The sequence below is a fragment of the Zalophus californianus genome, chromosome 4 (genome assembly GCF_009762305.2).
Source record: "Zalophus californianus isolate mZalCal1 chromosome 4, mZalCal1.pri.v2, whole genome shotgun sequence".
NCBI lineage: Eukaryota > Metazoa > Chordata > Mammalia > Carnivora > Otariidae > Zalophus > Zalophus californianus.
In genome coordinates, this window is record NC_045598.1 from 52,417,935 (window position 1) to 52,444,064 (window position 26,130).

At 42.5% G+C, this 26,130-nt stretch overlaps 1 protein-coding gene and 2 long non-coding RNA genes across 3 annotated transcripts in view; 2 read left to right on the top strand and 1 right to left on the bottom strand.

Moving 5' to 3' along the window:
• The window catches only part of ROR1 (receptor tyrosine kinase like orphan receptor 1), a 181,240-nt gene that overhangs the window by 59,709 nt on the left and 95,401 nt on the right, over positions 1 to 26,130 (top strand).
• Positions 269 to 5,598, top strand: LOC113935048. The gene is made up of 3 exons (XR_003523878.1): positions 269 to 627; positions 2,253 to 2,383; positions 5,484 to 5,598. It is a non-coding gene; the product is annotated as an uncharacterized LOC113935048 (long non-coding RNA).
• LOC113935045 lies at positions 3,322 to 11,160 on the bottom strand. Its single transcript, XR_003523869.1, has 3 exons — positions 10,923 to 11,160; positions 8,498 to 8,578; positions 3,322 to 3,360 (listed from the first exon to the last, which is right to left on the bottom strand). It is a non-coding gene; the product is annotated as an uncharacterized LOC113935045 (long non-coding RNA).

The window sequence follows — 26,130 nt, forward strand, 5'->3', positions numbered from 1 at the left end:
TTATATAGTTAGATCGATCAGTGAGGATGATTTTACAGAAAATTCCAATGTAGGAGGCCCCCCTCACCACCAGCAAATTATGAACTGGTGTGGTATTGTGCCCTCCTGGGTATAGGGGAAGTAGCTATCTGTGGGCTGAATACCTCTGAAGTTAAGCAGTGGGATCACAGCAGGAGGCATTGTGATGTGATGGTGGAGACAGCCCTCTGATGGCTTCACATGGGTGTTTTGAAAGCACTGATCAGATGACCATGATGCCTAACTGGCAGACCCTGAAGGCTGATGGGAAAATAAGGACACTGGTATGCATGTATGACTTGTGAAGACAAGCTCATTACTGATGTGTATACTCATTGAGCTTTCTAAGAGAAACAACCAGCTCTTACAACAAACACAGTAAATGACATGTTATGAACAATCTTGACTATGCTAAAAGGTCAGTGAATGCTGCTCAAAAGATCAGCAACAGATAGAAGCCACAGCCATGCCTAGACTGGAAGGACAAAGAGAAGAAGTGGTTTTACCAGAGCCCAAGGGTAGGGTCATCTGTGGAGGTTGGGATGATGGCAGGCCTGTTCTGTGGGCACTGGAACCATGAGAAGCCATTCCTACTGATCAAGAAATAAGGTGGGGGGAAACAACTTGGCTTCTCTCTTCCTCTCTACTTCCAAAACACCAGCCAGCACCTTCCATTAGGGGAACTCTACAAGAAGCTACTTGACACAGAAAACCTGAGAATTGAGCCTGCAGAAGTCACCTGTCTTGGGGATCCTGAGCAGAGCAGGGGGAGGGCAAGGAATCAATCTGAGTGCAAACAGGCCCAGCACCAGTGTCAATACCCCACATTGATTTCCATCCACTGGTAAAGCTAGGGTGTAGATGGGCTAGGAAGAAACCATGAGTGAAAAATAGTGTATTCAGCATTGCTATTCTTGCCTAGTCTGCTGGTAGAACCATCCAGTGGACAGTTTGGGTTGTAGAACTGGGACCTAGGACAGAGGTCAGGACTGAAGGGATAGACATGATGGTCACTTTGCCGAAGTGAACGGGCAAAGCTTTGAAGAGGGTGAAATTCCCAAGAGAAGTTGTAAAAAGGGACAAGAATAAAATTTCTGACATTTGTATGACTATTTATAATTTTTCAAAACTTTTTTTAACATTTTTTGATTTTACAGCATCCAGTAGTTTTGTCAAGGTAGCTTGGTGTTTTACTTTCCTCTCTAGAAAAATGGGAAAATTGATAAATGATCAGCCCTGTTCCCTTTCTTATCATTACAAGTTCTTTTTAATTGTGTAGAGGGGTGCTCTGAGTCTAGACCTCAATATTTATGAACTCCTGGGGGCTAAAAACAAGGACAGAAAACTTACAGAAATTTGCTTCTTGGGACTCTAAAGACAGACTTTGTTAAGTGGTAAACACTAAGTGCTGTTCTGTGCCAGATATCTTTATAAAGCCTTGCACAAGGATGGACTCATTGAATCCTTTGAGCTCGGCACTATTAATTTCCCATTGTACAGATTAAGTAAGTCGCTGTCTTAGTTTGGGCTGAGGTAACAAAGTACCATAGATTGGGTGGCTTCTCAACAACAGAAATCTATTCCTTGCTGTTCTGGAGGCTTGCAGTTTGTGATCTGGCTGCCAGCATGGTTGCTTTCTTGTGAGAGCCCTTTTCCAGGCTGTGGACCGTCTTCTTGCTGCGTGCTTACATGGCCAAATAAGGGAGCTCTCTGGGTCCCTTTTATAAGGGCATTAATCCTGTTTCTGAGGGCTCCACCCTCATGACCTAAATGCCTCTCAAAGGCCCCACCTCCTAATACTATCACATTGGGGGTTCGTTTTCAACATAAATTGGGGAGGGCTGGGGGAACGCCATAAATTGTGGCGCCACAAATATTCAGCCAATGCGCTCGCTTAAGGAGACTCAGCTAGCAAAGGATGAAGCCTCAATCCAAGCCCAGGCAGGTAGGCTCCAAGGCTCAGGCTTTAGCCAGTCTGATTTATTGCCTCCTCTCTTGGGGAGGCAATCAATTGATGAACCTTTACATGAATTACACGAGTTACATTACGTGTCTCATTGCTAAAAGGACTCACAACACTCGAACAGTTTATCCTCATGGAGGAGTTTTATTACAGGCAAGGGATACAGCACAGCAAGAGCAAGAGATAGATATGCAAAGCAAGGATCCAGAGATCTCAGGTGCAAGCTTTTTCCCCCTACACCTGGGTCACGCAGGACACCCTTTGTCTGCAGGTCTTGAACTCTACTGGCATGCATGTGAGGCACCTGGGTACCAAGAAGTCCAGTCAGGTTGTAGTGGAGGTCACAGTGAGCTGTTCACATAGGCATATTCCACCTGTGTGACAGGACGCCACTAAAACCAGGTACAAATTATAAATCCTACTATTATTACTAAATAATGCTAACCAACTGATACATCTCCTAACCTAACTAACTCGTGAACTCATGGAACATCATTTATCTTTAGTAAATACATTCCATAGTGATTGCCAATGGTTGGTGGCTCTGCAGATTAGTCTGGGGTCAATTTGGGTCACCTGAGCTTAACCCATGCTATTCAACCCTCTTGCCCTTGCTTATAAGTCAGGAGCCTACTCCTAGAACTCGAACAATGGAGTAACCCAAATGCAAATGTTTGCCATTGGGATGGGAAGTGTTCCATAGATAGTGGAAAAGCTATCATGGGTCTGTCATTACAAACATCTATTACTTAGCTAGGATTTTTGTGGCTGACTTTTAATGCTCCTATCCTCTGCTAATTATTCTGAGACCGGATAGATGTTCTATGTGCTCACATGAAACCCTTTCTCTGAAGGCCATTAGAATGTAATATGGTGAGTGCTGTGATATTTATCTGTGTCTCTAGAACAGTGATGCCCATTAGAAACAATACAAGTCATATAAGTAATTTTAAACTTACTAGTAGCCACATTAAAAAAAAGTTAAAAGAAACAAGTGAAATTAATTTTAATACACATTTTTTACTCAACTACATCCAAAATATAATTTCAACATGAAATCAGTATAAAGGTATAAAAGATATTGAGATACATTCTTTTTTTTTTGAAGTCTTCAAAATCTAGTATGTCTGTTATATTTACAGCACCTCTTAGTTTGGATAATAAATTTGCATTCGAAATACTTGATCTGTACTTACACTTTATAAAATGAACAGTTAAGGTGCCTGGGTGGCTCAGTCGTTAAGCGTCTGCCTTCGGCCCAGGTCATGATCCCAGGGTCCTAGGATCGAGCCCCACATCGGACTCCCTGCTCCATGGGAAGCCTGCTTCTCCCTCTCCCACTCCTCCTGTTTGTGTTCCCTCTCTCGCTGTGTCTCTTTCTGTCAAATAAAGAAATAAAATCTTTGAAAAAATAAAATAAGATGAACTTATAATTAAAAACATAGATTCCCATTCCCAAATTGTTCCAAATATACTCAGTTTTTCAATAACCAAATCGAATACCAAAAAAAATTTTTTTCTTTAATATTCACGTCCACATTCCAAAACTGGTTCATCTTTTCCAGAAGAATTGACTTGACTTTGTAAAACAAACATATCAATTTTTAAACTATGTCTACCCACATTATGTAAATTTACTAAATCTTATATCAACTCAACATTCATATTGAATTCAAAGGTCTATTACATGAATTGAAAAGCAGCACTAAATTTATCAATACCAACAAAACCTTCTTCAAATTTTTCCTGCACATTTTGCAATTTACAACACTTTGCCAGTTACAATTAAAATCTCCTGCATACCGATTGCCGCTAAGTATGTAAAAGCTGACTGTTCGTTTGTATTATGAAAAGTCTCAGTTACAAAATACATTCTCATACCTGTCTAGTTAGGTTACAATAAGCTTTTCCTTTCCTTGGAGCTGGAAGTTTAGCTTGTTTATATCCAGTGTGGTATCAGTGAGAAAATGTAAATCATATTGCCATTTTTTGGTCTTTGATTATTGAGAATTTGGCAAGGATTCTTTCAGTTTCAAAGAAAATCTTGAATTGGAGTTAACAGCAAAGTAAATCTTTGTAAAACCCTTCCACAATTCAATCAACAAGTACTGGCAAAGAACATGATATCATTAAATTCATTGCCTTTGGTTCCTTTCAACATTCCTATAAACTGACAATGATTCCATGTGCATGCATATATGAGGCAATTTTAACAACAGTATCCATGACGCTTTTCAGAGAGTCTGTTTCAGAAAACTGAGCACAGATATTTTCAGTATGTATCATACAGTAGAAAAAAACAATGAGGAAAACATCAGTCTCATTTTAAGATTCCACTAAGTCTAGATTTTTGACCTAACAGCTGTAGTACCATCATGATAGAAACTAATTTTTTTATATCTGACAAATTATTTGACAGCTGTAAAAGATTAAAAAAAAAACTACTTTAGGAGTTCAATTTTTTTAAAAATATTTATTTATTTATTTACTTATTTGAGAGAGAGAGAGAGAGCACAGGGGTGGGGGGTGCAGAGGGAGAGAGAGAAGTAGACTCCCTGCTGAGCAGGGAGCCCGATGTGGCACTCCATCCCAGGACCCCGAGATCATGACCTGAGCTGAAGGCAGATGCTTAACCAGCTGAGCCACCCAGGTGTCCCTAGGAGTTCAATTTCTTAGGCTGCAAACTGACATTTTTTTTGTGAATTTGGAAGTCTTTTAAAGTAAAAGGTACATGAAGTATTAATTGGCCAGTTTCTCTTTTATCTTTTGACTCATCTAAATCAATAGAAAAGTACCTGCAAGCTTTCAAATTATGACTCAATTGATCTTTGATCTTATTAGGAAGGTTTTACATTCTATAGGCTATCCATAGCTAAAATAATAATTTCTTTTACTCTCGCCCTCTAAAAGTGGCTTTATACCTGGCCAAAGTTACATACTCAGATTCTGTTAAAACTGTGTAAAAAATAGTTTGTTAATACATTGAGTTCCGATTTTAGATGGCTAATTTCCTTGAATCTTTTTCGACTGTTGAAAGGGACCCTTTTTAAAATCAAAATCACTATGTATGATTTGCTGAAAATGCTTCCTCCTGTTGTCTGTTTTATTATCTTTACTTTTTTTTAATACAACAAACAACTTCTTTGACTCTGCCCAGTTGACCTTCGTCGTGAACTTTGCAGCATATCTTATTCCAGCCTCTTCTTCCCATTACTGTTTTGGTCATAGTGCTAGCTTCCAAATCTCCACTCAGTTCTGCAGCAGTAGTATGCTTTCATTTGAAACTTAAAATTTTTCCATACTTATTTTTTGAACTAGAAAAATAAATTAACTGCATTGTAATGAAAATAATAGTATTTCAGTTTAATTACCAACTATGATTTATGTAGGTTTTACTGTAACTTATTGCTGTCTGCATAAAACATTCAAATTAGCATATTGTAATGTTATGTGATGCATAAAAAAATCATTTGAACTGAATCATTCTGTTTACACCTTCTAGGTTCACGATATATTAATATGTAATTTTGGAACCAATGCACTCAATACATGCAGTATGGTAAAGAATGAAATCTTATGTGATGCAGCAATTAAAGTAAAATAAAGTCCTACCAGAGCAATAAAGTTGTGTTTAACAGAAAATGATTTCACACTGCTTCAGTTTTTAATTTAAATTTAAATTAATTAAACCTAAATAAAAATATAATGTCATTTTCTCAATTACACTAGCCGCATTTCAGCTGTTCAGTAGTCACACGTGTTTTGTGGCTACCATATCGGACAGCACCACTCCAGAATCTAGCTGGATCACAAAGCAGTGGCAGCAATTTTCTGTGTCTTGTTCACTCTTGTCCCCAGCATGTAGCAGAGCACAGTAGGAGTTGAATAGCAATTTGTTCCATTAAAATGAAATCATGGGCTTAGCACAGCGACTGACACTTAGTAGGCGTTTGTCAAAGTACTGAACGAATGAATGATGTGCCATTTGCTCATTATCAGTAACCTGGTCTTCAGGCAGCCACGGTCCCTCGGTGAGCTCACTCCACCTTGGTGACCACATTCCCTGGGGAGCAGCAGTGTCTGTCCACACTGTGGCTTCATTCTAAGCAGTCCTGAAACCTCCATTCCCCTAGAGTTGTTCAGGTGATTTCATTGAATTCAGGGGGAAAAAAAAAAATCAAGAAGTCAGGATGTCTAACCCCAGAAAAGCATTCTGTGGTGAGAGCACAGGGAGATTTGATGTTTGGGGGCAAAAGGAGAAGCATTCTGTTAAACTGGGGAAATGGGTGAGGTCCTGGCTTTGGGATCGGAAGGAGGGGTGAAGCATCTTCCAGCAAACGCCTCCACCCCAACCCCCACCACCTCCTTCTCACTTCTGTTTCAGAGAGACTTTCCATGGCAAGAACTCAGACTTCTCCAGAATGGTATTTGTTTGAATCATTTTTCTGTTTAGGGCTAAAAATAGGAATTAAAAAACGGGAGCAGCAGTTGGATGGGATTTCAAAGCTGCATTCAGCAGGCTACATTTCCTCTTGGATTAAAAATATATATGTGTGGGGCGCCTGGGTGGCTCAGATGGTTAAAGCGTCTGCCTTCGGCTCAGGTCATGATCCCAGGGTCCTGGGATCGAGCCCCACATCGGGCTCCTGGCTCAGCAGGGAGCCTGCTTCTCCCTCTCCCTCTGCCTCTCTCCCGGCTCATGCTCTCTCTCTCTCTCTCTCTCTCTCTCTCTCTCTCTCTCTGTATCTCTGCGTCTCAGATGAATAAATAAAATCTTTAAAAATATATATATATATATGTGTGTGTGTGTGATTGTTTGGGGGAATTGTCCTGATTAAAGAGAAAGGGTAAATTGCAAAGAGAAACACCATCAAGTTGCAAAGTGAAATGTTATTCTTTTAGATTAGGGTTAATTTTGCAACAGTCCACCATGCTGGTAGGCAGACCTTGCAGAGGGTCAGGACGATGGGAGGAGGCAGCCCCGCTCCCATGTCTGCCGCCAGGCACAGCGGAGGGGCCAGGAGGCCAGAACTTTGAGAGGTCGCCTGTCTGGGCCTCCAAATGGCTAGGGGGACCTGCCTGTCCTGGGAGATCTTCCTTGCTTTTTTGTCAATGCTATTACTGTGGTAAAATATACATAAAATAATATTTAGCATTTCAGCAGTTTTAAAGTATACAATTAAGTGGCACTTAGTACATTCCCAGTGTTGTGCAACCATCACCACAATCTAGTCGCAGAACATTTTCATCGTTCCAAAGGGAAACTGTGTGCCCAGGAAGCAGTCGCTCCTCATCTCTCCCTGCCCCCTGCCCTTGGCAACCACTAATCCACTTTCTGTCTCCATGGATTTGCCTCTTCTGGACATTTTATATTAATGGAATCATGCAGTATGTAGCCTTTCGTGTCTGGTTTCTTTCATTTTGCATAATGCGTTCAGGGTTCATCTGTGTTGTAGTATGCATCTTTCTCATGTTTTGATGACCTTGAGTTACTCTCTGGCATAGTAACAAGAGGCCTGGTGTAGGAGCCATGCAGACCTGGTTCGAATCCTGGCCCTGCCTTTGAGCTTCAGTTTCTCGAGCTACCCAATGAGAATATCCTGAGATGTCCACCTCAGGAGTCCTTGGGAAGGTTCATTTGCTAATATTGAACTATTTATTTGCTAATTCAATAAAGATGAATTGAGCAACCACTATGTACCAGGCCAAGGCTTCAGGGATGTATTGGTGAACAACACTGGGCAAGTTCTTGGTCCTCGTGGAACTCAGTTCTAGTGCGAGAAGTAGACAATAAACACAGAAACAAATAAACAGGAAGAAGATTGGGTGAAGTGTCATTATCTGGATGTAGGAAAGGAACTGCTTTAACAGCCTGGTGAGCAAAGATTTCCCCCCGAGAAGCTGACATTTGAGCCAACATCTGGGGAATAGAATGAGCCAGTCTTGTTAAGAACTGGGGAAGACTGTTCCAGATAAAAGAACAGCAAGAGCAAAAACCCTGAAGTAGGAAAGACTTTGACACCATCGTGGAACAGAAAGGAGGCCAATGTGACCGAAAATGGGTGAGTTAGGGGTGGGAGGTGTGACGTGAGGTTGGAGAGGTAAGTGGGAGCCAAATCCTGCAGCGCCTTGTGGACTTCATTCCAAGAGCGCTGGGAGCCATGGGAGGGTTTTAGCTGGAGGAGTGACATGCTCTAACGTACAGTCAGAAGAGCACTGTGTGGAGACAGCTGTGTGGAGGATGGAACAGGCATAGGAGGCTGGAAGACTGGTGGAAGGAGGCTGTTGTACTAGTCCAGACAGAGAAAGTAGGTGGTTTGGTGAGTTGGGCTAGGGTAGGGTTAGGAGGCTTATAAAGAAGTGAGAAATTTTGAGATGGCCTGGAGAGGAAGCCAGTGTGAAGATTATGTTAAATAAGTAAAAGTAAACAGGAGAAATGAAATCAAATGAGAAAATGCATACAAAATGCCTAGTAGAGCCTAGGACAGAGCTACACAGCCCCATACACACACTCACAAATTTTTGAGGCTCTTTCAGGGAGCAGATTATGGGTTCCATCTTCATCTGGACTTCTCCATCACCAGGGTTGAGTGGAAACTATAGAGAAAGACATGGATATGTCTCTGATTTTCATGGGACAAAGAGAGAATAAGTCTACAACTTTCTAGTCAACCAGAATGCTTGGCCTTTTAGAGCCGCTTGGCCTTCAGCAAGCGATGGAGAGTAGAGTTCTGTGGGATGCAGTAATTGGCCATGTTCAAAGAGAAGAGGGCATAGCCAATGAGGAAATTGTTCTCTCCTTTTTATTATTTTTTAATATTATTTTATTCATTTATTTTAGGGGGCAGAGGGAGAGGGAGAGAGAATCTGAAACAGACTCTACACTGAGCACGGAGCCTGAGGGGGAGCTTGATCCCACAACCTGAGATCATGACCTGAGCCAAAACCAAGAGTCAGACACTCAACCAAATGAACCACCCAGGCACCCGTGTTCTCTCCTCTTTTAGCTGGCAGAACCTACCTGAAAGGAATTTCCTTCCTCCACTCTCCTGACACATTTGTTCTTCCCTATTTTACACTCTGTTGTGGTCCGTGGTTTCACGATCTGAGCAGAACCACCCGCTTTCGGGTCCCCTAGCCCTGGTACAAAGAGGGCACTTGCTTACTCTCCGGACATTCAATGAGTGAGTAACAACACACTATTGCTGCCTGCCTTAGAGCAGAGAAACTTCTAGAGTTGCAGAAGAACCAGTGAGGTTTTCTCTTCTGTGAAAATGTGAGTAATAATAGCATCCACTCAAAGGATTGTGAAGAGTAAGTGCGATAGGGGTGCCTGGGGGGCTCAGTCAGGTAGGTGTCTGCCCTCAGCTCGGGTCATGAGCCCAGGGTCCTGGGATCGAGCCCCATGTCGGGCTCCTGGCTTGGTGGGGAGCCTGCTTCCCCCTCTCCCTCTCCCTCTGCCCATGCTCTCTCTCTCTGTATCTCTGTATCTCAAATGAATAGATAAAATCTTAAAAAAAAAAAGATTAAGTGCGATAATGTGTGTAATTCACTTAGCACGGTGCCTGGCACATAACAAGCCCTCGATGGAAGTTTGCTAGTATTCCTCTTGCTAAGGGTCGGCTTTCTGTGGCTTCTTCTTTCCAAGCTGTTGTATATAAATGGCCTGCAGAGACTCCTTTTGGAGACCTGAATGAAGAGGGGACTAGGGGCTGATGTCCAAGAAAGAAGGTCTCTGGGGCAAGACCCTGAGTAAGGCCTCCCAGTTCTCATTGCCACTAGGGACTTGAAAGTGGAATTAATATAAGTGCCTTAGGGTTACTGTCAGTTCCTTTACAGCCTGATTTCCTGTGTATTGGGTACTAGATGAGACATAAGGGATTGCAAATGCAAATGGAAAGTGGGATGTTGTTAGCTGGGGCCAATATAAATATGTTTGTGGGGAGGACTGAACAAAGGCCTAAAGGCCTGATGTTGACAGAAACCATGTTATTGTTTTATATATGACTTCATCCTAGTAAAAATGAGAGTTCCTCCAGGCCTGCCAGGGAATGGGAGAGATATGTTCTCTGTACCTACACATGCCAGCAACCTGGGGAGGGGGGCAGTCTGCATGCAACCCTGACTCAGACCCCCAGTACCCCCCTGGTGTGTCTGAGGCAGGGGCTCAGCCAGCGGTGTCCACCTTGGAGTCAGAAATCTGGATCTCACGTCCACCAGGCACCAGCTGCCCCAGACACCTCAGCTGGGAGCCTCGTTTCTCCCTAATGCACACTCAGAAAACAACTGAACCTCCCCACCACCCGAGTAGTTGTGAGGAATAAACATGATAAATAAGATAAGCGAGGTTTTACAGAAATGCTGTGAGGGGCGCCTGGGTGGCTCAGTCGTTAAGCGTCTGCCTTCGGCTCAGGTCATGGCTCAGATTATGATCCCAGGGGCTTGGGATCGAGCCCCGAATCGGGCTCCCTGCTCAGCAGGAAGCCTGCTTCTCCCTCTCCCACTCCCCCTGCTTGTGTTCCCTCTCTCTCTCTCTCTCTCTCTCTCTCTGTCAAATAAATATATAAATAAATTATCTTTAAAAAAAAATGCTCAGTTAAAGAGACCCTTTGGTATTTGCGCTAACCTCACCTGCTTGTGTGTAACCTCTCCCACCAACACTGGAATCATTGCGATTCCTGGCTTCCCCCTGGCCCCCCACAGTCCTCCCCCCTTCACTCCCCCACCCCTACCGTGGTTAGCTTACCTCCTCTATGTAAATGTTTTATTTCATTAGGTCCTTTGCAAGGTGTTGCTCAGCTAAGAGAGTAGAAAGGCCAGGGGAACCTCTTAGAAAATATTGTCCACTTGGGTCCTTATTCTTGCCCAGCTCATCAGAAGCACCCAGAGACTCCTCTGCCTGCCTCTTCCCCTCCATGTGCCCCTTTATTTTACCCATTACCTCCATCACCGTTGGAAGCGTGAGTCTTTGATGGCACGGAGGGAACCTCCACAAGCACCCAGTGGAAATTCCTAGGCGGTTGGTTGAGGCGTTTCTTCGATTTTAAGAGCACTGGGACCCAAGAACTGGGCCTGATGAGGCTTCCCAGTCCGCCACTCGCCACCTTCCATTTCCTTCCCCCGAAAGTTTCCACTGGAAATTCCCCAGCTTTGGTCTGAGTGCTTGGCTCTGTAATCTTGGAGACATTCAGCATACACCCCACAATTAAGACTTTGCAACTCCACGCCGTGTTTCTTAAGAGAAAGTTAGATGCAATTAGATCATTTGAAGATGGATTAGCCTGCCGTCTGCACAATATTAAGAAAAATCACGGAGGGAATGCAGTACTCTGCGGGAGGCACAGGGGATGGGGGGGAACCCAGTTAAAAGCTCTGAAGGAAAGCCACTAATGAGCTCTACACTGGGTTGCCCCCCTCTTCCCGAAGGGTTAACACAATTTGTGGGAAAGGAAAAAAATCCCCTGTGGTATTAAAATGCTGTGTCAGAGATTTGTAAGCTCTCCTTTGTAGCTCTGGCCCCAGGCCTGGCTCACTTCAGTGGAGATCAGGTTAATAAGAGCTCAGTTGCTGCCTGGCAGTTCCTAATGGGGTTACAGTCTGGTGCCTGAGCAGTGAAGGACAGTTAGTAGTAGTAGTATTAAATAAATGCTGAGGAATTTGATTCAATAAGGTAAGGGACATCTGCTGTTCTTGCCTGGCCAGGGTCCATTCATCCTTCTTTTGACAAGAGCAGCTTGCTTTTCCTTTGGGGAAATCTGCCCGTTGTCCACTCTGGGGCTGGGTGGGGCTGGCCCGATACCCACTTTGGGGTGACCTTACAACTGACCCAGCTCCACTGTTGTATTTGAGAATCCAATCATGGCCCAAGGCATGAGATTTGTCAATTACATGAGTCTATAAACACCTCTTCCCCCTACCCTCAACCCCTGCTTTGTTGTTGTTCTTAGCTTCTGCCAGGTAAAGTTAGGTTTTCTGTTATTTGCAACTATGAATCCTGATTAATAGAAATATTAGAGGAACTTGTGCTATACTAGGCACTCTAAAGAGGTAGAAGAGAAACACATATACAGTTGGCCTTGCTCTTAGGAACCAACAACCTTAGAGTATCAGGTCTTAGAGACATTAACTATTTAAAGGATTAAATGACATGGTGTATAATTAAATGACATAGAGAATATGTTCTGTGGGAAGTCAAGAGAGGGAGAAATTGATGTGGGGGGGGGTTGGGCTTCCTGGCAGAGGTTGGACTTAAACTGGGCCCTAAAGGATGGAGAGGATTAGGTGAGACTGAGGGAATGCAGTACTCTGCGGGAGGCACGGGGGATGGGGGGGGAACCCAGTTAAAAGGAAGATCCTGTGTGGGTGAGAAATGGAAAGTGGATTTTGACATATGTATGATCAGAGCAGATACCAAAGGACTTGGAATCCCAGAATGAGAAGTTTGAGCTTCCCAGAATAGTTCGCTAGTGTGGGCTTATGGACAGGTGGGGGGAATCCACCCCAGATTATGCTACTGGTTTAGGCAAGTGTATGCCACCATATATGTTTCACCTGTTGGGGCGAAACTGGTACAGGGAAGGGAAAAGGGAAGGGCGACTGAACTTGGCTGTACCGTTTTATAACTGAGTAACAATGAGTAAGTTACCGAATCCCTCTGAATCTCAATCTTCTCATCAGCAAAATGCAGATAATAATAGCTAAAGATTCAGGGTGTTTGTGAGGAGCACTCAGGCAGTACCTGGCACATGGCACTAATAGTAGATAATATCTGCTGAGTGCTTACTAGTGTCCCCCAGGCACTGTGCTAAGCACCTGACATGCCTTATCTCATTAATCCTCCCAATAGTTAGAGCTCAAAAAAATTTGCTGCATCTGATTTGGGGTAACATTTTCATTCCTGTGCTTAATGGAACCATAAGCCTTATCAGAGCTAAATTCACTGTCCAATGAGATCTGAGTATATTATCTGAACATTCTTAAAGGTTACTAATTCTAATTTCTTCACACACACCTTAAAATATTTTGAATTTAATATAATCCACTACAGAACATGTGGAGAATAGATTAAAAGAAAAGAATGTAAACATAAGTCTAGTACCTACAACACAACCGTGATTTCCTAATAGAGAGGTTAGCATCTGCTTCTAGTCCCGTGAGTTAACCACAGTGTGATATTAGGCAAGTTTAACTTCCCTCAGCCTCAGTTTTCTTATCCATCCTTATGGGAGAGAAGCTTCCTCATTAGAGTTTTTCGGTAAGGATTAAATGAGATAATTCATGCTTTGCACAGCACCTGGCACATAATACACATTCAATAAATGTTATCAATGCCCTCTGGTCATTTTCCCCATACACTTGCCACATGATTGCAGTAACGTTGTATGTACAATGGCTTGCATCTTCTGTTTCCACTTAATATTGTACCTTAGATCTTTTCCATATAGTAACATTATCTCTCTGTCTCTCATGACTAATGGCTGTGTTCTCCTGACCGAAATCACTATCATTTAGCAACTTGTCCCCCCTTTTCTAAACATTTATAAATAATGCAGCAGTTCACACCTTTATACATATGGCTCTTTGTAAGGGCTTGAGTCTCAATACACTGTTTCTTTGAGCTCAGCTTGTGATTCTGCCCGCAGCTTTTCAGAAAGTGACACCCAAGTTAGTGAAGACCTTTGACAAATGGTGGATTATGCCAGTTCAATGCACTGCCATCCAAAGATATGATTGTCATGATTTTTTCATCACCGACTTCCCTCTGGTGTGATATTCTGTGCCCCATCTTGCAGATGGTTTTATTATGGGTCTGAGAGGAATCCCACTACCTTTTAGCTGGAAGTAATTCCCTATTCTTTCTGAATCCTACCTCTTGGAGGAGGACAGACTTTGCAGAACAATTTCAGGCTGTCTTTCTATTGTAAATGAAAGCCTCAAGCCCTTGTTTAGATCCCAGAGTACTTTGAAATCGGACCCTCCTACATACACCTGGAGTCATCAGTAAGCCAGGCCCCCAGATCTCCTGGCTAAGGGACACACGGGACACACAAAACTAAGGGCAAAGGTGAGCTTTTCATTTCTTCCCCAGGTCCTAAGGTTCCTTTGAAATCTTTATGATCTGTACCTTCAGGGATCATGCAAACAGCTTGAGGAAATCCTAAAATTGTGTTTTCTCCAGCTAAGCATTCAGGCCAAAGGAAAGAACTTTGTATGCCTTCCTGATGAACAGAATCATGCCTAAGTTTAGAAAAAGTCACCATGAACACAAATGCATTCACCATTTATTCAGTACATTGAGAAATAGTTTTCAAATGATAAACAGCAAAGCCTAGCCCTCTAGAGCAGTGACCCATCCTGGAAGCCTCAGGCCCCACGGACACTCACAGTTAGTGATAGAAGTCCGTGAACTATTCATGAAATTTCAAAAGGCCTAATGGTAACTGTGCATTATTATTATTTTTTAAAAAATAACACAGAACAACTAGAGCAACAAACTTATTTGTCTTGAATTAGATTAAGTGAAAAAAAATTTGCATTCTCATGTTAATTGAAGGCTTTGACAATATTTTTAAACAAATTTTACTTAACTATTTTTATATTTTACAGAAACATTTATTGTTTTAATAACAATAAGGGGAACAATTACTCTTTACTTAATTAGCTATTGTTGAAATCATTTGAAAAACCATATGACCTTGGACAAGCTGGTTAACTTTTTTTTTCCTTAAATTTTTTATTGTTATGTTAATCACCATATATTACATCATTAGTTTTTGATGTAGTGTTCCATGATTCATTGTTTGTGCATAACACCCAGTGCTCCATGCGGAACGTGCCCTCTTTAATACCCATCCATCACCAGGCTAACCCATCCCCCCACGCCCCTCCCTTCTAGAACCCTCAGTTTGTTTTTCACAGTCCATTGTCTCTCATGGTTCATCTTCCCCTCCAGTTTCCCCCCTTCATTCTTCCCCTCCTGCTTATCTTCTTTTTTTTTTTTAATTTTTTATTGTTATGTTAATCACCATATATTACATCATTAGTTTTTGGTGCAGTGTTCCATGATTCATTGTTTGTTCATTAACACCCAGTGCTCCATGCAGAACGTGCCCTCCTCAATACCCATCACCAGGCTAACCCATCCCCCTACCCCCCTCCCCTCTAGAACCCTCAGTTTGTTTTTCAGAGTCCATCATCTCTCATGGTTCGTCTCCCCCTCTGACATACTCCCCTTTTCTTCCTCTCCTGTTATCTTCTTCTTTTTCTTTTTTCTTAAAATATGTTGCATTATTTGTTTCAGAGGTACAGATCTGTGATTCAACACTCTTGCACAGTTCACAGCGCTCACCATAGCACATACCCTCCCCAGAGTCTATCACCCAGCCACCCCATCCCTCCCACCCCACCCCCACTCCAGCAACACTCAGTTTGTTTCCTGAGATTAAGAATTCCTCATATCAGTGAGGTCATATGATACATGTCTTTGTCTGATTGACTTATTTCACTCAGCATAACACCCTCCAGTTCCATCCACATCGTTGCAAATGGCAAGATCTCATTCCTTTTGATGGCTGCATAATATTCCATTGTATATATATATACCACATCTTCTTTATCCATTCATCTGTCAATGGGCATCTTGGCTCTTTCCATAGTTTCACTATTGTGGACATTGCTGGTATAAACATCCAGGGTGCATGTACCCCTTCGGATCCCTACATTTGTATCTTTGGGGTAAATACCCAGTAGTGCAATTACTGGATTGTAGGGTAGCTCTATTTGCAACTTTTTGAGGAACCTCCATACTGTTTCCCAGAGTGGCTGCACCAGCTTGCATTCCCACCAACAGTGTAGGAGGGTTCCCCTTTCTCTGCATCCCCGCCAACATCTGTCATTTCCTGACTTGTTCATTTTAGCCATTCTGACTGGTGTGAGGTGGTATCTCATTGAGGTTTTGATTTGGGTTTCCCTGATGCCAAGCGATGTTGAGCACTTTTTCATGTGTCTGATGGCCATTTGGATGTCTTCTTTGGAAAAATGTCTGTTTATGTCTTCTGCCCATTTCTTGATTGGATTATTTGTTCTTTGGGTGTTGAGTTTGATAAGTTCTTTATAGATTTTGGGTACTAGCCCTTTATCTGATATGTCATTTGCAAATATCTTCTCCCATTCTGTCGGTTTTCTTTTGGTTTTGTTGACTTTATTTTGCTGTGCAAAAGCTTTTTATCTTGATGAAATCCCAATAGTTCATTTTTGCCCTTGCTTCCCTTGCCTTTGGTGACGTTTCTAGGAAGAAGTTGCTGCGGCTGAGGTTGAAGAGGTTGCTGCCTGTGTTCTACTTTAGGATTTTGATGGACTGCTGTCTCACATTTAGGTCTTTCAACCGTTTTGAGTCTATTTTTGTGTGTGGTGTAAGGAAATGGTCCAGTTTCATTCTTCTACATGTGGCTATCCAATTTTCCCAACACCATTTGTTGAAGAGACTGTCTTTTTTCCATTGGACATTCTTTCCTGCTTAGTCAAAGATTGGTTGACCGTAGAGTTGAGGGTCCATTTCTGGGCTCTCTATTCTATTCCATTGATCTGTGTCTGTTTTTGTGCCAGTACCATACCATCTTGATGATGACAGCTTTGTAATAGAGCTGGAAGTCCAGAATTGTGATGCCGCCAGCTTTGCTTTTCTTTTTCAACATTCCTCTGGCTATTCGGGGTCTCTTCTGGTTCCATACAAATTTTAGGATTATTTGTTCTATTTCTTTGAAAAAAGTGGATGGTATTTTGATGAGAATTGCATTGAATGTGTAGGTTGCTCTAGGTAGCATTGACATCTTCACAATATTTGTTCTTCCAATCCATGAGCATGGAACGTTTTTCCATTTCTTTGTGTCTTCCTCAATTTCTTTCATGAGTATTTTATAGTTTTCTGAGTACAGATCCTTTGCCTCTTTGGTTACATTTATTCCTAGGTATCTTATGGTTTTGGGTGCAATTGTAAATGGGATCGACTCCTTAATTTCTCCCTTCTGTCTTGTTGTTGGTGTATAGGAATGCCACTGATTTCTGTGCATTGATTTTATATCCTGCTACTTTACTGAATTCCTGGATGAGTTCTAGCAGTTTTGGGGTGGAGTCTTTTGGGTTTTCCACATAAAGTATCATATCATCTGCAAACAGTGAGTTTGACTTCTTCTTTGCCGATTTGGATGCCTTTGATTTCTTTTTGTTGTCTGATTGCTGTGGCCAGGACTTCTAATACTATGTTGAATAGCAGTGGTGATAGTGGACATCCCTGCCATGTTCTTGACCTTAGGGGGAAAGCTCTGTTTTTCCCCATTGAGAATGATATTCGCTGTAGGTTTTTCATAGATGGCTTTTATGATATTGAGGTATGTACCCTCTACCCCTATACTGTGAAGAGTTTTGATCAAGAAAGGATGCTGTAATTTGTCAAATGCTTTTTCTGCATCTGTTGAGAGGATCATATGATTCTTGTTCTTCCTTTCGTTAATGTATTGTATCGCATTGATTGATTTGCGGATGTTGAACCAAACTTGCAGTCCAGTTATCCCTGCGCGTATCCTGGCCAAGTATCCACTTGGTCATGGTGAATAATCCTTTTAATGTACTGATGGATCCTATTGGCTAGTATTTTGGTGAGAATTTTTGCATCCATGTTCATCAAGGATATTGGTCTGTAATTCTCCTTTTTGATGGGGTCTTTGTCTGGTTTGGGAATCAAGGTAATGGTGGCCTCATAAAATGAGTTTGGAAGTTTTCCTTCCATTTCTAGTTTTTGGAACAGTTTCAGGAAAATAGGTATTAATTCTTCTTTAAATGTTTGGTAGAATTCCCCTGGGAAGCCATCTGGCCCTGGGCTTTTGTTTGTTGGGAGATTTTTGATGGCTGCTTCAATTTCCTTAGTGGTTATAGGTCTGTTCAGGTTTTCTATTTCTTCCTGGTTCAGTTTTGGTAGTTGATACAGCTCTAGGAATGCATCCATTTCTTCCAGGTTATCTAATTTGCTGGCATAGAGTTGCTCATAATACGTTCTTATAATTGTTTGTATTTCTTTGGTGTTGGTTGTGATCTCTCCTCTTTCATTCATGATTTTGTTGATTTGGGTCATTTCTCTTTTCTTTTTGGTAAGTCTGGCCAGCGGTTTATCAATCTTGTTAATTCTTTCAAAGATCCAGCTCCTAGTTTCGTTGATCTGTTCAGCTGTTCTTTTGGTTTCTATTTCATTGATTTCTGCTCTGATCTTTATTATATTTCTCTTCTCCTCCTGGGTTTAGGCTTTATTTACTGTTTTTTCTCTAGGTCTTTTAGGTGTAGCGTTAGGTTGTGTATTTGAGACCTTTCTTGTTTCTTGAGAAAGGCTTGTATTGCTATATACTTTCCTCTCAGGACTGCCTTTGCTGTATCCCAAAGATTTTGAACAGTTGTGTTTTCATTTTCATTGGTTTCCATGAATTTTTTTTAATTCTTCTTTAATTTCCTGGTTGACCCATTCATTCTTTAGTAGGATGCTCTTTAGCCTCCATGTATTTGAGTTCTTTCCGACTTTCCTCTTGTGATTGAGTTCTAGTTTCAAAGCACTGTGGTCTGAAAATATGCAGGGAATAATCCCAATCTTTTGGTACTGGTTGAGATCTGATTTGTGACCTAGGATGTGATCTATTCTGGAGAATGTTCCATGGGCACTAGAGAAGAATGTGTATTCCGTTGCTTTGGGATGGAATGCTCTGAATATGTCTGTGAAGTCCATTTGGTCCAGTGTGTCATTTAAAGTCTTTATTTCCTTGTTGATCTTTTGCCTAGGTGATCTGTCCATTTCAGTCGGGGGGATGTTAAAGTCCCCCACTATTATTGTATTGTTTTTCAATGTGTTTCTTTGCTTTTGTTATTAATTGCCTTATATAATTGGCTGCTCCCATGTTAGGAGCATAGATATTTACAATTGTTAGATCTTCTTGTTGAATAGACCCTTTAAGTAGGATATAGTGTCCTTTTCATCTCTTATTACAGTCTTTGGCTTAAAATCTAATTTGTCTGATATAAGGATTGCCACCCCAGCTTTGTTTTGGTGTCCATTAGCATGGTACATGGTTTTCCACCCCCTCACTTTCAATCTGGAGGTGTCTTTGGGTCTAAAATGAGTCTCTTGCAGACAGCATATTGATGGGTCTTGTTTTTTAATCCAATCTGATAGCCTGTGTCTTTTGATTGGGGCATTTAGCCCATTTACATTCAGGGTAACTATTGAAAGATAGGAATTTAGTGCCATTGTATTGCCTGTAAGGTGACTGTTACTGTATATCGTCTGTGTTCCTTTCTGGTCTATGTTGCTTTTAGGCTCTCTCTTTGCTTAGAGGACCCCTTTCAATATTTCTTGTAGGGCTGGTTTCGTGTTTGCAAATTCCTTTAGTTTTTGTTTGTCCTGGAAGGTTTTTATCTCTCCTTCTATTTTCAATGACAGCCTAGCTGGATATAGTATTCTTGGCTGCATATTTTTCTCGTTTAGTGCTCTGAGGGTATCATGCCAGTCCTTTCTGGCCTGCCAGGTCTCTGTGGATAGGTGTGTTGCCATTCTAATGTTTCTACCATTGTAGGTTACATATCTCTTCTCCCGAGCTGCTTTCAGGATTTTCTCTTTGTCTCTGAGACTCGTTAAGTTTTACTATTAGATGTCGGGGTATTGACCTATTTTTATTGATTTTTGAGTGGGGTTCTCTGTGCCTCCTGGATTTTGATGCCTGTTTCCTTCCCCACATTAGGGAAGTTCTCTGCTATAATTTGCTCCAGTATACCTTCTGCCCCCCTCTCTCTTTCTTCTTCTTCTGGGATCCCAATTATTCTAATGTTGTTTTGTCTTATCGTATCACTTATCTCTCGAATTCTGCCCTCATGATCCAGTAGTTGTTTATCTCTTTTTCTCAGCTTCTTTATTTTCCATCATTTGGTCTTCTATATCACTAATTCACTCTTCTGCCTTATTTATCCTAGCAGTTAGTGCCCCCATTTTTTGATTGCACCTCATTAATAGCCTTTTTGATTTCGACTTAGTTAGATTTTAGTTCTTTTATTTCTCCAGAAAGGGTTTCTCTAATAACTTCCATGCTGTTTTCAAGCCTAGCTAGTATCTTTAAAATCATGATTCTGAACTCTAGGTCCGACATCGTACTAATGTCCGTATTGAGTAGGTTCCCTGGTACTACCTCTCGTTCTTTTTGTTGAGGTGATTTTTTTCCATCTTGTCATTTTGTCCAGAGGAGAATAGATGAATGAGAGAACAAAATGCTAACCAGGTTATAACATCCCCAGAAAATATACTCTAAACAAATCAGAAAAGACCTGAAACCAGGGGAAAAGAAAGGGACAGAAAGAAAAAAGAAAAAGAAAAAAAAAACAAGATAAAGATAAAAACAAACAAAAACAGAACAAAACAGAAAAAACAGAATACGATCAAATATGATCAGGCTGGTGCATAGATCAGTGCCACACACTAGATTTTGTGTATATTTTGGTCTGTTAGAAGAAAGTGCCTCCCAAAATTTTAAAGAAAGAAAAACTTATATATGTACAAAAATAAGGGTTGATACAATGAAGGGATGGAATATGACTCTAAAGATGAAAATTATAAAAAATTTTATAAAAGGAATCGATAAGATAGAAGTTGTTTGAAGAAAGAAAGAAGAGGATTTTAAAAAAAGGGGGAGAGGGGCGCCTGGGTGGCGCAGTTGGTTAAGCGACTGCCTTCGGCTCAGGTCATGATCCTGGAGTCCCGGGATCGAGTCCCATATCGGGCTCCCTGCTCGGCATGGAGTCTGCTTCTCCCTCTGACCCTCTTCCCTCTCGTGCTCTCTATCTCTCATTCTCTCTCTCTCAAATAAATAAATAAAATCTTTAAAAAAAGGCGGGGGGAGAGAATGTCATCAGGCAGGAGACTAGAACAAAGCCATACACTAGAGATTTAGGGTATATTTTGATCTGTTAGAAGAAACTGTATCTCAAAATTTTAAAGAGAGAACAACTTATATATATATATATATATATATATATATATATATATATATATATATATATGCCAAAAATAAGGGTAACTACCATGAAGGGGTAGAATATGACTCTAAAAATGAAAAATAAAAATGCTTTTTAAAAAAGGGATTGATAAGATGTTGGTTGAAAAAGGGGAAAAGAAAAATTCCAAAAAAAAGTTAAAAAAATTAACTTTGAGAGACTAAAGAATCATGGTAAAAAAGCCATGAATTCTATGTGCAGTATTCCCCTAGTGCTGGAGTTCTGCCGTTCTCATTGATCGGTAAACTTGGTCTTGGCTGTCTGTTCGTGCTGATCTTCTGGGGGAGGGGCCTGTTGCCGTGGTTCCCAAATGTCTTTGCCGGAGGCGTAATTGCCCCACCCTTGCCGGTCCAGGCTAAGGAATCTGCTTGGGTTTGCTCTCGGGAACTTTCGTTCCCTTCAAGCTCTCGGTACAGCTTTGGATGATGAGAGTGAAAATGGTGGCCTCCCAATCTCCCCCCGGAGGAGCTGAGAACTCAGGGTCTCACTCCCCAGTGCACCCCCAGAGAAAAGCAGTCAATCACGCCCGTCTCCCCGGTCTCCGGCCGCACTCCATGCTCACCCGGCCTGTGACCAAGCGTTTTCTATCTCTGGCACCCGACCCCGTGTGGAGTCTCCAAACCCAGCAGATCCCTGCGGTGCGCTCCCGCGCCACTCCTCCCGGGGGAGGAAGGGGAGTCTCCCCGGCCCTGCCGCTTGTTGGGTCCCTGCTGGAGGAGCAGTGGCCCGACTGGCCCACGGATCACAGTTTATGGCCACCCCGAGCTGAGAGCCCGTGCCTCGGCTCTGTCTCTGCAGCCAGCTTCCCCGCTCCGATACCTGGGAGCTCTGCTGCACTCAGGCACCCCTGGTCTTTCTGTAACCCTGAGGGTCCTGAGACCACACTGTCCCCCGAGGGTTCCACCCCCCACTTAGCCACTGGAGCGACGTCCCTCAGCAGAGCCGACTTCTAAAAGTTCAGATTTTGTGCTCCGCGGCTCTATCACTTGCCAGAAGCAGCCGACAGAGGCCCCTTCCCCGGCCGTCTATCCTCCCGAATATCGCCTCGGATTCACTTCTCCACACGTCCTACCTTCTAGAAAGTGGTTGCTTTTCTGTTCAGAGAGTTGTTGCTATTCTTTTCTTCAATCTCCTGTTGATATAATAGGTGTTCAGAATCGTTTGGTCCCTATCCAGCTGAATTCCTGAGACCAGACGAAATCCAGGTCTCCTACTCCTCCGCCATCTTGCTCCGCCCTCCAAGCTGATTAACTTCTAATCAGGTCATTTGTAAGGTGTGTGTTCCTGAACAAGTTAGCCTCACTTAGTTTCATTTATTAAATAGAAATAATATACTCTCCTCACTCTCCTCCTAGGGTTATTGTAAGGAATAAAAGATACAATATGCAAAGCATAGAGGCAAAGTACGTGGCACACAATAAGGGTTCAGTGTGTAAATATTTTTCCCATAGAAACTGCAAATTTATATATTTGACAGAAGTATTTAAAGCATGGGTCCTTGGGGGCAAGTAGATGTAAAATTTAAAAAGGCTTCTCCAGTGGTGAAAATGTTGGAGGACAGCTCCTTGACTCTGACTAGTGTTGGTTACTTAAGTAAAATAATTACCATCACTATCAGAATGAAGCATCCACTAAATTCATCTCCCTTTTGTAGCTACCAGGCAACGTTCTTTTGAGTGCTTTCACACCTGGCATTACCTACCTTTTCTTCCTGTATGTCGATAGCTGACGTTACTCCAGTTCCTGAAGGCAGAGGAGAGCTGAGCACTATGTCTGGGAAGGAAGAAGCTCACGGGCAGGTGCTCTGATCCTTGCGCAAGGGCCTGCTCTGTGAGTGGTGGCATCAATGCTGCTTTTGTTCTACCTTCCATGGCTGGCCCACAGTTGAACCCGGAAAGGCTGGCTGTTCAGGGCAACCTTGGCCCACCAACGACAGACAGCACCACCCAGAGCCAAGAGTTCACTTGGCCCCCAAGATTTGGCACAGGGGTTCTCCCCACTGGGGAACCAGTGTCAGGAAACACTGACTCCCCCTTTGGCATCCAAATGCATTCGAAATTTTGTGGAGGTAAATTGAAGGTCTGAAATGTGGTATCACTCCTGAAAAGGGCAGAACTATCAGCATGGAGCCAGTACACCCTTTGCTAATTAAAAGACATAAGAATTGCCTTGTATTCATGCAAGTGAATTGTCCTTCACTCATTCATCATGTTAAGGACGTATAGATGAAAAAAATGGCATCCCTGTCCCTAGAATCTGGTGGACTAGTGGAGAAGTTGTCACCTGCTTAGGTAAGCACAGCCTAATGTCCTGGAGACAGTGATAGACACCTAGAGAAAAGGAAATAGAGCCTGCCTAAGGGGCTAATAATCATAATAGCTATAATTTGTCAAGCATTTATTCTGTGCCATTCACTGTGCTAAGCACTTGGCATGAATCACCTCATTTAATTTTTAAAACACAACTATAATACCGATATTCTGATGGTCTGATTATCTTCCTACCTCTCTAGGGAAGGCCATGCAAAGGACATGGCATCTGAGGGTCTTAAAAAAAGAATGGGGGTTTACAAACTGCACATGGGTGGGTAGATCATTCCAGGCATAGAAAACAAATGGTCTGTTTGGAGACCTGCAGATTCCCTGGTAAGTATGTTGCAGAGGGAGTATAGTGAGAGTATGCTAGGTGAGGATGCTGATTGCAGTGAAGTGAGAAGTAAACGAGATAAGCTTTCAATTACGGACCACTCTTCACAGAGCTAAGATGTAGAGGAAGGAGACTCAGTACTGCAGAACTCTAGGTAGAAGGAGGGATGACCATGAAGACTGGCTGGCTTCTGAGATGGAAATCCGACACATATAGGTAGGCTTGAGAAGGGGCAATGAGAAGGGAAAACTAAAAATGCAGAACAGAAAGAATGATGGGTGGAGATAGGTCTTCCGCCTCCCCAGTTTGGAAGAAAGATAAAAAGAGACCTAAAGACATAAGTAAGTTCATAAGAATAGGTGTTGCAAGGGGTGGGGGGACCCAAACAGGAAGAGGCAGAAGGAAAGGATGTGATCTGGAAAGTTGTACCCGCCTGTTGCCTGTTCTGTCTGTGAGATCAAAGACAAGTCTTCTGAGGAGAGTGAGAGGTGATGTAGCATTTTAGGGCCTTGATGAAAGAGATGAAGGTTTGGAATCACTGTTGAGGGCAATTATGAGGTGCTCAGGACGCCTGTTTAGATCCTGATGAGAGAGTGTTCAAAGGAGGGAGAAGAGAGTGAAGGTGATGGCATGTGGGAGACAGTTGAATATACTGGGAATGGTTGATAGGAGTGGAAAAAAGATGATGAAGAGAGGACTTGCTAGGTGATTTCAGGATCTACCTTCAGACTTCTCAACAAGGGGAGTGGACTTAGTCTGTGATGCTTCAGGGCACTGCACCAGGTCCAACAAGTGGTCCTTACTGGAGGCCAGTTCTAGCCCCCAGCAGAAAAACGTGTAATTAGTGCCACCCAACAGTGGGATCATCTGCCTTGCAAAGGGTTTCCATCACCTGCCAAGGATGTCATGCTGGCAATTGGGTAAGCTGAATCAGATGGCTTCTTAGATCCTTTTAATACTAAGATTTTATGGTTGCATAACATGGAGAGTATCAAAGTAAGGGGAAGCCAGTCTCAGCATTCTTGTAGGTTGTCCTTCTTTCTGAGCATGAGCATCTTGATTGTAATGTTCAATAGGGTTTGTGCAGTTCAGTAACTGTAGAAACAACTTTAGAATTTTTGTTGATTGCAGGAGGAGTTTTGTGAAGATTGGCAGAAGCCATGGTCTAGTTTAAGGACTATGTACATGATATTATCTAGTTAGCACACATGATGTGAACCTATGATCACTATGGAAAGGGCTTTTCTCTCTTTTCATGCCCATCCCATTTCATTACAGACCTGCAGAAGACCCTTAGCTGTGGTGACTAAGGAAGACCTTTGGTCCTTATCTACTTGGGAGTCCTCCCCTCACAAGACGTTTTGTGCATCTTCCAAGTCAAGTCACCTTCTTTTCATTTGCCTCCTGCATTGGGATTCCTTTCTTTCTTCTTTGGAATCTATTAGTCTGCCTCGGTGGTTCTCTACCAGGGGTGATTCTGTCCCTTGGAGGACATTTGACAATGTCCAGAGACAGTTTTGATTGTCATGACTAGAGAGGGGCGTCTGCTGGCATCTGGTGGGTAGAGGGCAGGGATGCTGCTCAACCACTACAATGCTCAGGACAGCCCCCACAGTAAAGAATTATCCAGCTCGAAATGTCAGTAGTGCTGAGGTTGAGAAATCCTGGTCTATTTTTAAGTCTCCTAAATCAGCTGCTATCAACACATTCTGTACAATCCCAGATACCTACTTTGATTGTCTAATTTGAGAGTTGTTGCATGGCTGAGTGCTCTGCCTGTGTTAACTACACCCCTCACCCATCCCTTCCTTCATAATAAGAAGAACATCTTTGACTCACTTCGGCAGGAAGAGTCACTTCTTGGTTGGGGTCCAAATAGAACCAGATCTCCCCCAAGATATTGGCAGGGATGCCATGGCTTTCAGAGTCACAGCATCAGATATCTCCTCTCTGCAGCAGCTCTAGGCCAAGGGTACCGATGGAGGACAAGTTACAAATACAACTATGTGGGCCATTTGTTTGATTTTGACTAAAAGCTCATACCATCTTTAAAAGACTGGGTGTTAGAGCTCTACCATGAAGGTCCCCTGCAGCCTTTTCAAACCAGGACTAAACCAAGACTGGTATTAATGCAAATATGACTTTGGCACAAATGCACACTGAGAAAATAGTGCCTAAGTTACACCTAATCTTCTGACCCTCTGAAAGATCCCATGCAACTCATGCTACATGTTCTTGCACCTCTGATCCCAAATCAGGCTGAAGTTTTCAGGGAATTAGATCATAAATTAGCCCTTGGTAGTTTCCAGATCTTCTACCCCCTTAAGAATCCTAGGACAGCATCCCTTCATGACCCACTATGGGTAGCCTTCCCCAGTAGAAATAACCCAGGGCTGAGATTTCCCTTTTCATCCCCTACCTTTGAC